The sequence below is a fragment of the Macaca nemestrina genome, chromosome 4, assembly GCF_043159975.1.
Source record: "Macaca nemestrina isolate mMacNem1 chromosome 4, mMacNem.hap1, whole genome shotgun sequence".
NCBI classification, from domain to species: domain Eukaryota; kingdom Metazoa; phylum Chordata; class Mammalia; order Primates; family Cercopithecidae; genus Macaca; species Macaca nemestrina.
This window is the reverse complement of record NC_092128.1, coordinates 90,590,829-90,604,555: the sequence shown is the minus strand read 5'-3', so window position 1 is coordinate 90,604,555 and position 13,727 is coordinate 90,590,829. Positions and strand designations below refer to the sequence as shown.

General features: G+C 33.7%; 1 long non-coding RNA gene across 1 annotated transcript in view; it reads left to right on the top strand.

The window, feature by feature from the left end:
- The window catches only part of LOC139362535 (uncharacterized), a 41,610-nt gene extending 28,168 nt beyond the window's left edge, over nt 1-13,442 (top strand). The window contains exons 3-4 of the long non-coding RNA XR_011621668.1: nt 12,817-12,979; nt 13,312-13,442. This is a non-coding gene — a long non-coding RNA (uncharacterized lncRNA). The remainder of the gene's footprint in view (nt 1-12,816; nt 12,980-13,311) is intronic.
- The last annotated feature ends 285 nt before the right edge of the window (nt 13,443-13,727 follow it).

Genomic DNA, 13,727 nt, shown 5'->3' with positions numbered 1-13,727 from the left:
GCTCAGGTTGGAGTGCAATGGCATGATCTTGGCACACTACAGCCTCCTGCCTCCCAGGTTCAAGTGATTCTCCTGCCTCAGCCTCCCAAGTAGCTGGAATTACAGGCATGCACCACCATGCCCAGCTTAGCGGAGACAGGATTTCTCCATGTTGGTCAGACCAGTCTCAAACTCCCGACCTCAGGTGATCTGCCCACCTCAGCCTCCCAAAATGCTGGGATTACAGGCATAAACCACCATGCCCAGCAGTCTACAGATATTTTTTATAGTTCTGTTTATAGTATTAATGAGAAGGTGACCCTTCTGTGATTTCAATGGAAAGCTCAAATTGTATGAACAAGACTCAGATCCTAAATTCTATCTTCTCTGCAGTTGACAAGAGCTAATTATTTGCCCTGTTTTTGCAAATTTTCAGCTATTGTTTTACATTAGACTTCTTGGAGTTTTCCTTGTGCTTTCAAAAGTCAGTCAAAGATTTGAAGGGAATTTAGATGCAGATTTGGGGACACATTTCCTGTGGTTCCTCCTTTCTCAGAATTTTTCCTTTCAATTTACAGTTGGTCTTGTAGCACCAAACTCCCTTATTTGACACGTAAAGCTAATAAAGCAGATTTCTGCTGGAATTACATCTGTCCTGGCTCATATGAATTGGGAAGTAGCTTCAGGAGGAATGCCAAATAAATGCGAATCTGACCCAATGCCATTTAATTCTTTCAGAGATTGAATCCATTACCATTTCTGCCGGCTCTTTGTCATTTTAAAATGACTTCAAATTGGTTGATAGATTATTTTGTTATAATAATTATTTGCAGCACAGTGAGTCTTATATAAGCTACTCTATCTTTCCCATAATCTAAACTCAGTTTCCTTGTGACAATTATAGGCATTTCTCTATTGCCTTTTAGAATTGAAAGTTTCTTTGAAGTCACCAACTTCAGGTTGATTTTTATCCCCCTCCTAGTTAACTTAATGTGTTTGTTTTGACTTTAAAAGGATTTTTCTCTTTGTAGCCAAGGAAATTGATGAGGTCATCTCTTAACATATATTGTCACATATTAATTTATTTATTTCACAAATATTTGTCACCTACTGTGTGCCAGCTATAAATCTTCAGAAACACAGCAGTGAACAAAACAACAAAATCATATTACTATAGAAGATCTATTTTGTAGTAAAGGGAGTTACAAATTTTTTAATATAAATTTCTTTATAAAAAATAAAGAGATAGGCGCTATGGAGAAAAATAAGGATACTGTGGAATTATACTATCTGCATATTTCTGTTACATTTTTACTGCTGCTATAAATACATCGTAATACTTTATAAATACATTGTAATTGATAATAATTCACAATACTATATTGTTTCTTTTGTTTTAAAATGTTCTAATTTACCAATAACATTAAATATATCTTATACTCATTTTTGTAATATTTTTATGTAAGAGTATTTTTTTTTTTGGAGCAATGTAATTGCCTTCCATAAAAATTTGATGGAAACTTTCAGAGAAATTTGATATTTTATACTCTTCAATCCATGCATGAATATTCATCAATATTTCTTGAATAAAATGCCCACGCTTCAATCTCACTTTCTACTGTGAAAAAGAGAAATATGCCTTTTTAGGATAACAAATAAGATTGATTGGTTCCATGCTTATAATAAAGCAAAGTGGAACAAGTGGAATTTCTGACTAAGTAGGAAAAAACTACACCCACAGATAGTTACTAGGGCTGATGCATGCACATAAATGGTCACATATCTGTGCTAAAAGTGTAAAGAGTAACACAAAGAAATTTTATTTGGCTTTGGGATGGATGGTATATTTGCACATATGTGCACATGAAATATATTAACACATTTTCTAACAACTCAGCTTTCTTTTTGTTTGATGTTAAAAGTTATTATTGATATACACATGAAATTTAAAAGAACCAGAATTAATTGTACATAACAACAACTAAGAGTATCTTAATCTTAGTAATAATGTATTACTTACTGTAGTTTTCTTTAAAGTTAGCCTTTTTCTTCATCTTCCTCATGTTGTCTCTGCTCAACATTTCTTTATTTTAAAATTACTTTTGAAATAGAGACGAGTTTCTGTGAAGTTGAGTATTGTACTTGGTACCTGTCAGTAGGCTACTGATTGCTCCGTGCCTCATCAATCCCTTGTATTATATGTGCTTCACTTCTTTTGCTTTCTCTTTCTTTGGACTAGAAAAAGTCAAAGACCTGCTAACATTTCACTCACTCTCAGACTGTGTCCACATTATAGTAGAAACAGCTCAGTCAATTCAGCCAAACAGCTGGTCAATTCATTCACACCATGAGTTTAAAAGATGTCTGTTCTAACGCTATTGATTGGTTACATAAGATGAAGCTATCGATTTTATAACTTTGACTAGACACGAACTCGGTCTGACCCAATATGATTTCGACCCAGTTCGAAGCATTGACTTGTTACCCAAGGGGTTCCAGTTTCAGCCTCTTGCTCGTTGCCCTGTTTCAGTTCTTTCTGTTTTATCTCTACTATAATGTCCTGAAACTGAGGAGGTTTTGATCCTATTCTTCCTTGTTTGACTTGGATTTTAAAGAGTGATGGGTGAGGATAGGAATATAGGCTCTTCTGAACTATATAATCAAAATTTTATAAGATAGTAAGGAGGAGGAGAACCTAGTGTTCCCCTTATCCACTTTAAAACTTTCATCATTGGGCTTCTAGCATTTTTTCTGAGTTGTGTTGAGGCTAATAAATTTGTGTGCACAGTCAAGGTACTTGGGGTGGGAACAGCCTTAGAGGTTGCTCCATGGACCGTATTTTCTCCTTCCTTGAGAGATACAAATTGCCACACCCATACATAGACATGTAGACATAGTTCCTATACCAGTTCTGGTTTTATCAGTTTCATATAGTGGAGTTCCATAAGAGATTACTTTAGAGAAAAGGTTTCTTTTGTTTAGAAAATGTTCTAACACCAATGATTTAATTTACATCTGTCATTTTACAAATCAGAATATTTGAAATCACAGAGGATATGACTTTCCCAGGGTCATGCTGCTATTTAATTTTAAAACTACACCACCAAACACCAAAAAAAAAAAAAAAAAAAAAAAAAAAAGCTTATTCACCTAGTCTATAAACCAAGTCGAAAAATTTGGGGGCACAGATCTCTGTTTAATTAGAAAAATTAAAGGAAAACTTTAGTTCAATTTAAGGAGCCATGTGCTGGCTGTAGTATCATAAATTATTCTTACTTGTTTGATTTCTATTAGATACTCAGTTTGATCTAAATATTCATTCTTCAAATAATTATAAAAGGTTGATTATGGACATGTCATGTGCCAGGCAGTGAGCTAGATACTGAGGACATAAATATGAGGGAAAATAGCCATTGTCTCTGTATTTATATATTCTATATTTTATTGATATATAAAAAATATATATACATAAGCACTTTAGGGCATAACATTTTTCACTGTGATTTGAACAATAATAAAACATAGCCATTGTTTATTGAGAGGTATGGCTGTTTCAAACAATATATATGAATGTATGTATATATATTTTTTCTTACAATTCTACAAAATGGTTATTATTTCTTTTTTTAAATTTAATTTTATTTTAAGTTCTAGGATACATGTGCAGGATTGTTACATAGACGAATATGTGCCATGGTGGTTTGCTGCACCTATCAACCCATCACCTAGGTATTAAGCCACATATGCATTAGCTATTTTCCTGATGCTCGCCCTCCTCTCTACCCCCTGACAGGCCCCAGTGTGTGTTGTTCCCCTCCCTGTGTTCATGTGTTCTCATTGTTCAGCTCTCACTTGTAAGTGAGAACATGCAGTGTTTGGTTTTCTGTTTTTGTGTTAGTTTGCTGAGGATAATGGCTTCCAGCTCCATCCATGTCCCTGCAAAGGACATGATCTCATTCCTTTTTATGGCTGTATAGTATTCCATGGTGTATGTGTACCATATATTCTTTACCCAGACCATCATTGATGGGCATTTTGGTTGATTCCATGTCTTTGCTATTGTGAATAGTGCTGCAATGAATAAGTGTGCATGTATCTGTATAACAGAATGATTAATATTCCTTTGGGTATACACTCAGTAATGGGATTGCTGGGTCAAATGGTATTTCTGCCTCTAGGTCTTTGAGGAATCACCACACTGTCTTCTACAGTGGTTGAACTAATTTATATTCTCACCAACAGTGTAAAAGTTTCCTATTTCTCTACAGCCCCACTAGCATCTGTTGTTTCTTCACTTTTTAATAATTACCATTCTGACTGGTGTGAGATATTGTCTCATTGTGGTTTTGATTTCCATTTTTCTAACGATAAGTGATGTTGAGCTTTTCTTCATATGTTTGTTGGGTGCATAAATGTCTTCTTTTGAGAAGTGTCTGTTCATGTCCTTTGCCCACTTTTTAATGGGGTTGTTTGTATTTTTCTTGCAAATTTATGTTTCTTATAGATCCTGGATATTAGACCTTTGTGTGATGGATAGATTGCAAAAAATTTCTCCCATTCTATAGGTTGTCCCTTCACTTTGATGATAGTTTCTTTTGCTGTGCAGAAGCTCTCCCATTTGTCATATTTTGCTTTCATTGCAATCACTTCTGGTGTTTTTTGTCATGAAATTTTTGCCCATGCCTATGTCTTAAATGGTATTGCCTAGATTTTCTTCTAGGGTTTCTATAGCTTTTGGTTTTACATTTAAACCTTTAATCCATCTTGAATTAATCTTTGTATAGGTGTTAGGAAGGGGTCCAGTTTCAATCTTCTGCATATGGCTAGCCAGTTTTCCCAACACCATTTATTAAACAGGGAATTCTTTCCCCATTGCTTGTTTTTGTCAGGGTTATTATTTCTATTTTACAGGAAAAGATATCAAGGTACTTAGGGGGTTAAGTAGCTTATCCAGTATTAAAAAAAAAAAAACTAAATGCTAGATCTGGGATTAAATTTATGTTAGTCCAGTTCTAACCTCTCAGCTGAATATAGGGATTTTCTGTATTTAAGAAATCCTAGTAAAAATTATTTATAAAAATAACATTTCAGTCTTGTTGACACATTGATGAAGGTAAAGGGAAGAGATAAATGGTTGCAGGATTATGTCTGGATTTGAAAATTTCAAAATAAAATGCAAATGTTAGAAATATATAACATTTTACCTAATTGACATTTTAACTCCAACTTACACCTGAAAAAGCAATAGTCTGATTAATAAACAAATTTCTCCAGAATGTGTTAAAGTATGTAATATATGTAAATCTTTTATGAACCAAGCCCCTAATTTTAACTTTTGGAAATTAAATATTAATGCAAAAGCTTTGTTCCACAAGTGAAATTAAATTATTTGGAGATGTCATACACATTTGCAAACTGTAGTTAATTGTGGTCCTTTGAACACACTAACATTTTATTTTTCTTTGGCATCAATTCTTGGTTTTCACTATTCTTAATGGGAAACAATTATGAATGAATTATTTAAATCTGCATTTTTAGGAACCTAGAAGAATCTTTATGATTATCAAAGCGAAGACTCTAGCAGACAGCTAGAAAGAAAAAAAAACTATGGACTAATGAGATTTTCTACATTTCTTTTTGTTTTTAAACCTTAATCTAACAATACCTGATATGTAAAGGTTAATATATCACTAACTTAGTCTCTAAATTATCTTAATAATTTTACTTTTGTGAAAACTACTAGTCCATCTTCTATACAGCTTCTATTTCTTTACTATGACAATTGGTCCAATATGACATAACATTTTTATTACCAGTGATGTATTAGTAAAGATCCAATTATAGCACTGGTTTGCTTTTATCAAATCTAACATTGGCTGTCAGATTAATAAATTAACTGATGCTTATTGGTAATAAATGAATTATTATTTTATATGCTACTGGGAAAGAAAAAAACACTTCTGCTTCAATTATAACACAATTATTTGTCCCTTAGCATTTTATATTATCCCTAAAGAACCATTTTAGATATATTTAGACATAATTTTATATTATAATCCCTAATGCCTATATGAAAAGATAAATGTAAACAAAATAATCATTTGAAATATTTCTAAATTTTTTCTCAGTATTTAACTTTTCTGAGTCATTTTTTAACTCAGAGTCATTAATAACCAGATTTTTCTCCCAGTAGTATCTTCTCTGCAATGAAGAACAAAAGTTATGCAGCATTTTTTAAAATAATAGAATTTATTCTAAACCAAACATCATGCATTCCACAAATTTTAATACTAGCACTTTATCTTGCCAGAAAATATCAAAGTACCTATATATTTTCTCAGTAATATCAACCATCAAACTGGGTTCTCCTGATACTGCAAGGTATCATGAAGCAAAGTTAATGGAGGGAACACAAACTTTGAGGTCAGAAATAGCTGGTATAAATTATTGCTCTGTGTTTAAGTTAGGAAATTTTAATGAACCTCTTTGATCATCACTATCTTCATTTGTAAAATAAGTGGGATGATGCTTGCCTACAAGATCTTGTGAGTATCAGAGATAATATAAAGCCTTTTGCCCAGCACCTGGTACATAGCAGGCAGTTACATATTTCCAATGGCAGGCATTTAATATATTTCTAATGCTAATGTTAGAAGAAATGTGAATCCTCTACCAATGAGTGTAAAAAATCAGTTATGCAATCTGGTTTGACTTTTGATATTACAGTGAATTTAAGCTTTACTTTTCCCATCTTAATTTGGATATTATTCTTTCTCAAACTTATTTTAATTTTAACCCAAAAGCAGATATTATATTTACCCATTCTTGCTTGCTAGTCCAAATTTTATGTGTATATTTTGAATAGACCTATTTTTTCTACAAATTTGACATTAAAGAATATCTATTTTAAGAAAATACATATTTTATTAATTAAAATTCATATTTTAGGTAATTTGAATAACTGTCAAAGTGATTGCATTTTAACATGGTGGCAAGAAAAGCATGGAAGAAAAGATAAATTGATAATTACATACTTTCACATTTTTGAAAGGAGAAAACAAATTATGAAGTGTTTTAGGAAGATGTTTGCTACATAATATGAGTTAATCCATATAGTCATGAAACCTGAAGCATGGTTGTCCTAGACAGGGTAATAATTTGGCCCCTCTTCAAACCCACTGAAGGGATATTGCTTATCACTTACAAAATCCTATTCTTCCTTTTTCCTATACAATATATCTGTGGCTGGTCACATGGTTGACCAACTAGGCTTTCTTTGCCTCTGATGAAGTCCTGAGTGATTTCTAGTACTTAAGACATTAGGTGCACATCCTCCACACTCTCTTCTTCCTTACTCCTTGCTGGAAACTGAACATAGCCAATGTCCAGCTTCCACCATACCAATGCTGACCATCCTGCCTGGGCTGCAGGGGCTGGGAAAGTAAAGCTTGTAGGCCAGTCTAGCCCATGATCTTTTTTGTGTGGTTGCAAGCTAAGCATGGTTTTTACATATTTAAAGGATTTATAATATGAACATAAATAAGCAGAACTGCACAACAGAGACCATATGTGGGCTGCTCAGCCTAAAATATATATTGTGATCCTTTACAGAAAAAAGTTTGCAGATCTATGTCCTAGAGTATAGCAGACCAAAAACTTGAATGGAGTATGAGTCTCTGGATAACTACAAAAAGCATAATTTCCTTGGCAGTCTATAGAGCCTATAAAGGCCTGCAATATGAAATAGAAATAAACTGAAAGGGTGGGTCCCATTACACAAAAAAGAACAATATGAATGACAGCTGACTTCTCCAAGAAAGAGTGCAAACAAGAAGACAATGGGACATTGTTAATCTTTAATGTGATGAGAGAAAAATAGTAAACCTAGATTTGTCTATCTAATGAAAATGTCTTTTACAAATGAAGTTAAATATGTTTTTAGAGAAACAGCAGTCAGCAACTCTGTTTCCAGCACAATTATAAAACAAGAGGTGCACAATGGTCTTAAAGCTGAAACAAAGTAATATCAAATAAAATCCTCAATGTACAGTCAGTCATCAAGAATCCCAGAAAAGGTAAACCTACTTAGAAAAATATAAAACATATTTTTAAATTATCATTTTGTGTGTGTATAGCTTTAAATTTATTTAAAAATTTATTTTAAAAATATTGCTAAAAATAAAATGATAAGGTACTATCTAGTTTATCACATATATTGAAATAAAATATAAAAAATAAGAAAAAAATGAACAGCAGATGGCAAAAAGAATTTGTTGCAAGGCTTTTTACAGTATTTGTGAAGTAATATAAAATAATATTATTTGAAGTTAGACTATCTTAAAGTATAATAATATTATTATTATAATATATTATTATAATATCAAATAATATTATTTGAAGTTAGACTATCTTAAATCTTATTGTATCTTTAGAGAAACCACTAAAAATAACAGAGCCTGAATAGCCAAAGCAATCCTAGGCAAAAAGAAGAAAGCCGAGGCATCACAATAACTGACTTCAAACTATACTAAAAGCTACAGTAACCAAAAGAGCATGGTACTGGTTAAAAAAAAAAAAAAAAACATGGACACATAGGTCAATGGAACAAATTAGAAAAATCTAAAAATGAATCCACACACCTTTAACCATGTCATCTTTGACAAAGTCAACACTAACAAGTAATTGGGAATGGGCCTTGTATTCAATAAATGGTGTTGAGATAACTGTCTAGTCATATGCAGAAGAGTGAAACTGGACCCCTTCCTTTTACCAATACAAAAACCAACTCAAAATGGATTAAAGACTTAATCCTTAATTATAGACATAAATCTATAAAAACCCTAGAAGAAAGCCTAGGAAATACCATTCTGGACCTAGGCCCTGGCAAAGATTTCATGACAAGGCTCCAAAAGTAGATGCAACAAAAGCAAAAACTGACAAATGAGACCTAATTAAATTAAAGAGCTTCTGCACAGCAAAAGAAACTATTAAAACTATTTTTAAAACTATTGAAAGTAATGGAAAAAAACACAATTACTTTTGCACCAACCTAATACCAACAGAGTAAACAGACAAACTACAGAATGGGAGAAAATATTTGCAAACTATTCATATGACAAATGTCTAATATCCAGAATCTGTAAGGAACTTAAACCATCAGGCAAAAAACAAACAACCCTATTAAAAAACAAGCAAAGGACATGAACAGACACTTCTCAAAAGAAGACATACACATGGCCAAAAAGCATATGAAAAAATGCTCAACATCACTGATAATTAGAGAAATGCAAATCAAAGCCACAATGATATACCACTTCACACCAGTCAGAATGTCTGTTACTAATAAAATAACACGTTGGCAAGATTGCAGAGAAAAGGAAATGCTTATTCCCACTGCTGGTCGGAATGTAAATCAGTTCAGCCACTGTAGGAAACCGTTTGGAGACTTCTCCAAGAACTTAAAACAGAACTAGCATTTGACCCAGCAATCCCATTACTGGATATATGCCCAAAAGCATACAAATGGTTCTACCAAAAAGACAAATGCACCTGTATGTTCATTACAGTGGTATTAATAATAGCAAAAGCATGGGATCAATCCAGGTGCCCATGAACGATGGACTGGATAAAGAAAATGTGGTACATATACACCATGGAATACTGCACAGCCATCAAAAAGAAAAAATACGTCCTTTGCAGCAACATGGATGGAGCTAGAGGCCATTATTCTAAGCAAATTAATTCAGGAACAGAAAACCAAATACCTCATGTTCTCACTTATAAGTGGAGCTAAACATCTAGTACACATGGACACAAAGATGGGAACAATAAAGAAAGGGAACTACTTGAGGAGGGAAGGAGGGAGGGTTTGAGAGTTGAAAAACTACCTATTAGGTACTATGCTCACTATCTGAGTGACATAATCATTTGTACACCAAACCCCAGTGACACACCATTTACCCAAGTAACAAACCTGTACATGTACCCCCTGAACTTAAAATACAAGTTGAAACATGTAAAAAAGGCAACATAGGAGAAAACATAATATGTAAAAACAAAAAAATACTTGATACACTCAAATGAAGAGAAAAAAGCTGAAACAGGGACAAATGAGGTGAATAAAAACAAACATAAAAATTTAAGGCTTAAACCTTAGGATCGCAATACTACATTAAATGTAAATTAATGGACATTCTAACTCCTATTAAAAGGCATAGAATGTGACTGGGAAAAAAAGACTTGTCTCTATGCCATTTTGATGAAACATATTTTAACTTGAAAGACAGGTTGAAAATGAGATGTTAGACCTGCTGTATTATATTAATACAAGACATGAACATGAGAAAGCAAATGTGACTCTATAGATTTCTGACAAGGTAGAATACGAGATAAAGCACATTAATAGTGATAAAGAGAAACATTTCATAATAATAAAAATATTAGTTTATTAAGAAGACATAACCATTCAAATTATGTCTGAATTGGTTAACGGAGTTTTAAAACATAAAATGCAAAAGAGTAAATCAAAAAATTCTAATTTATAATTGGATAGAAGAGTAAACCAAAAATTCAGGAAAAAGTATAGGAGTTTTGAGCAACAGAAATAACTATCATGGGTCAGGCACAGTGGCTCACGCCTATAATCCCAGCAATTTGGGAGGCTGAGGCAGGCAGATAACGAGGTCAGGAGTTCTAAACCAGCCTAGCAAACACAGTAAAACCCCGTCTCTACTAAAAATACAAAAAAAAAAAAAAAATGTAGCCGGGCATGGTGGTATGCACCTGTAATCCCAGCTACTCAGGAGGCTGAGGCAGGAGAATTGCTTGAACCCGGGAGGTGGAGGTTGCGGTGAACTGAGATCGCACCACTGCACTACAGCCTGGCTGACAGAGCAAGACTCCGTCTGGAAAAAAAAAAAAAAAGAAAGAAAGAAAGAAAAAAGAAATAGCCATCATGTTCACATGCTCACAGAGTGATTCTGTAGAGAGTAAAAGGATTGTTGAAATAGGAGACAGGTGAGAGAATTTGTGAAGATTTTTTTCTTGAGTTGGAGAAAGAGAGGTATTGAATTACATAGCAGAATAGATTGTTCATCTATAGACTCTCTATTCTTGAATAATAGAAAAATAGATGTAGTAGAGAGTGTTTTGGCATTCCAACAGCATGTCCAATCCTTCTTATGGTTTGTACTATATTGCATAAATGTAATGCTGAGTATTATGTTTCTCAAGTTTCCTTGACAATATTCTTCTACCAATGAGTGACATTTGTGTAACATTTTGAAGTAGAGAGACAGAACATCCATTAAAGCTCTGACTATAGTGGGTAGGCATGAGTGCTTCCCATATATAAGGTTTGTCATAAGCTTTGGGCATTTTCCTGCAAATTACTCACTTTAGCATTGCAGGATGCTGAGGTCTTACATGGAAGTTTCCTGTATTTCTTCTACTCTCTGATTGCTGTGATTCTAACAGAAGTTTCCCTAAAATTCACTCTTCTCATCCTTTTAAATCCCTGTATTGAATTATTTTCTTCTTGAAATACTCAAAGTAGGATTTTTTTTTGTGAAAAATTATATATTTTATACCATAATACATGGGTAGAAAGGCTGGTAGATGGTTGAATGTGGTGGTATGTGTCTGCAGAGGTTTACTTCTGATTGCTTATATTTTCTCAGTGAAGTAGAAAGTAAGTCTTCCAGCTCAACATAAGGTGAGGAAGGAAATGAAAGAGGAGAAGATGTGAGAAAGGTTTTTTAGGAGTATGGTTAAAAGAATGGACTGTGATTTCTGGACACCATAAAGAATGCTCTTGAGGAAGGCTGAGGCAGGAGAATTGCTTGAACCCGGGAGGCAGAGGTTGCAGCCAAGATCGCACTACTACACTCCAGCCTGGGTGACAGAGCAAGGCTCTGTCAAAAACAAAAACAAAAACAAAACAACAACAACAACAAAAAAAAACAATGCTCTCAAAGTTTCATGATTATGAATTTTAAATAAAACTGGGAAATTTGATTTTGTGACTTTCCTCACATAGGTCATAGGTAAAAACTGCAAGGCCATTGACTGCGAATCCAAATAACTCAGGGTTTCTCAGCCTTGTTGATACATTAGACTTACTTGAGAAGCTTTTTAAAAAGACCAATGCCTGTTGCCTCCCCGTGAGGCTCTGATTTAATCGTACTAGAGTGGAAGCTGATCATTAAAATAAAATAAATAAATAAATAAATAAATAAATAAATAATTTAACTACCAGGAAAATCCCAATGTGAGACCAAAGTTGAGAGTCACTTTTTTTTGGACTATAAGAGTTTTTGAGTTCAGAAACTGTGTCCTATTTATACTTTATTCTTAGTGCTAGGCACAAGGGAGAAAACCAATAAATGTTAGTTAAATTGAAGAATGAATGTATGAAAAGTCAGGCTTTAAAGTTTATTTTCATCTTTTAATTTCTTCCTTTTAATGATTTCTCACACCCTGTAACAATTTGAAGTCTGTAGTAGATTAAATTTGAATGTAGTTATGCACTTCCTTTACAGAATGGGCAATTAATATATTAGTGATTAAAAATTTGTGGCATAAGATCTCAGAAATTGGTGCCAGAGATAAGCTACTGCCTCATACATAGACACTTCAGGTAGAGTTGGTTTGTTGGACAACAGACCCATTTCCTCTTTTTCCTAAGCACACAGCTAGTTTACATTTCCTGGTTTCTCTCACTGGAAGACATGGCATGTGACAGGATTCTAGTCAATGGAATGGAAGTTAAGGTGATGTGCACCACTCCAAGCCATAAAAGCAACCTCACATCCATCTTTGCTTTTTCCCTGTCTACAGGCTCATAGCAGATGAAAAGAGTGAATGTGGAAACCACACTATAAAGATGTAGAGCCCAAGATTGAAGGATTCTGGGTCTCTGAATCATCACTTACAGAAAAATTACTCTGAGATCAAGAACAGTTGCTTTGAACTTTATGTGAATGAGGAGTAAACTTATAATGTGAGTCATTATACGTGGTTTTATGTTTATGCAGTGTTGAAAGTGATATTGATTCTTATTGTTTTGGTAAAATGTCTCTCTATAATTAAATATTTTACCCACTTGGGCTTATTATCACTGGTAAGAGACACCATTTTAATTTCAAATATAATTTTACAGCTAGAAATAAAACAGGAAGAAACATAAATGATGTGCTCTTGGCAAAAGTTGATAGCCTATCTGTCTAGTAAAAAATTCCAGATTGTGGGCCTTAGGGCAACGCTTCTCAATTCAAATGTGTGCATTTGAATAATTAGGACATTTTGTTAAAATCATATTCTTATTTTCAATAGGACTGACATGAAGCCTGAGATGCTGAATTTTTAATAATTTCTCAGTGACAGCCATGCTTCTGTTCTGCAAACCACATATTAGGAGCAAGGCTGTAACCAGAGCATTCTCTTTCCCTTACTGGACCTGAAATCTCTAGTCTTCTCTGCATGTTTAACTCTTCTAGTCAAGCCTTCCCTTTTGTTGTAGACTGAGTTGTGTTTCCAAAAAAAGATATATTGAAGCCCTAACCCCTGGTACTTGTGAATTTCACTTTATTTTAAAAGAGAGTCTTTGCAGATGCAATCAAGTTAAGATCATTGGGATGCACCCTAATATATATGACGGTGTCCTCATAAGAAGAGGGAAATTTAAGCACAGAGATTCACAGGGATTGCACCATGTGAAAACAGAGATTCGAGAGATGCATCTATATACC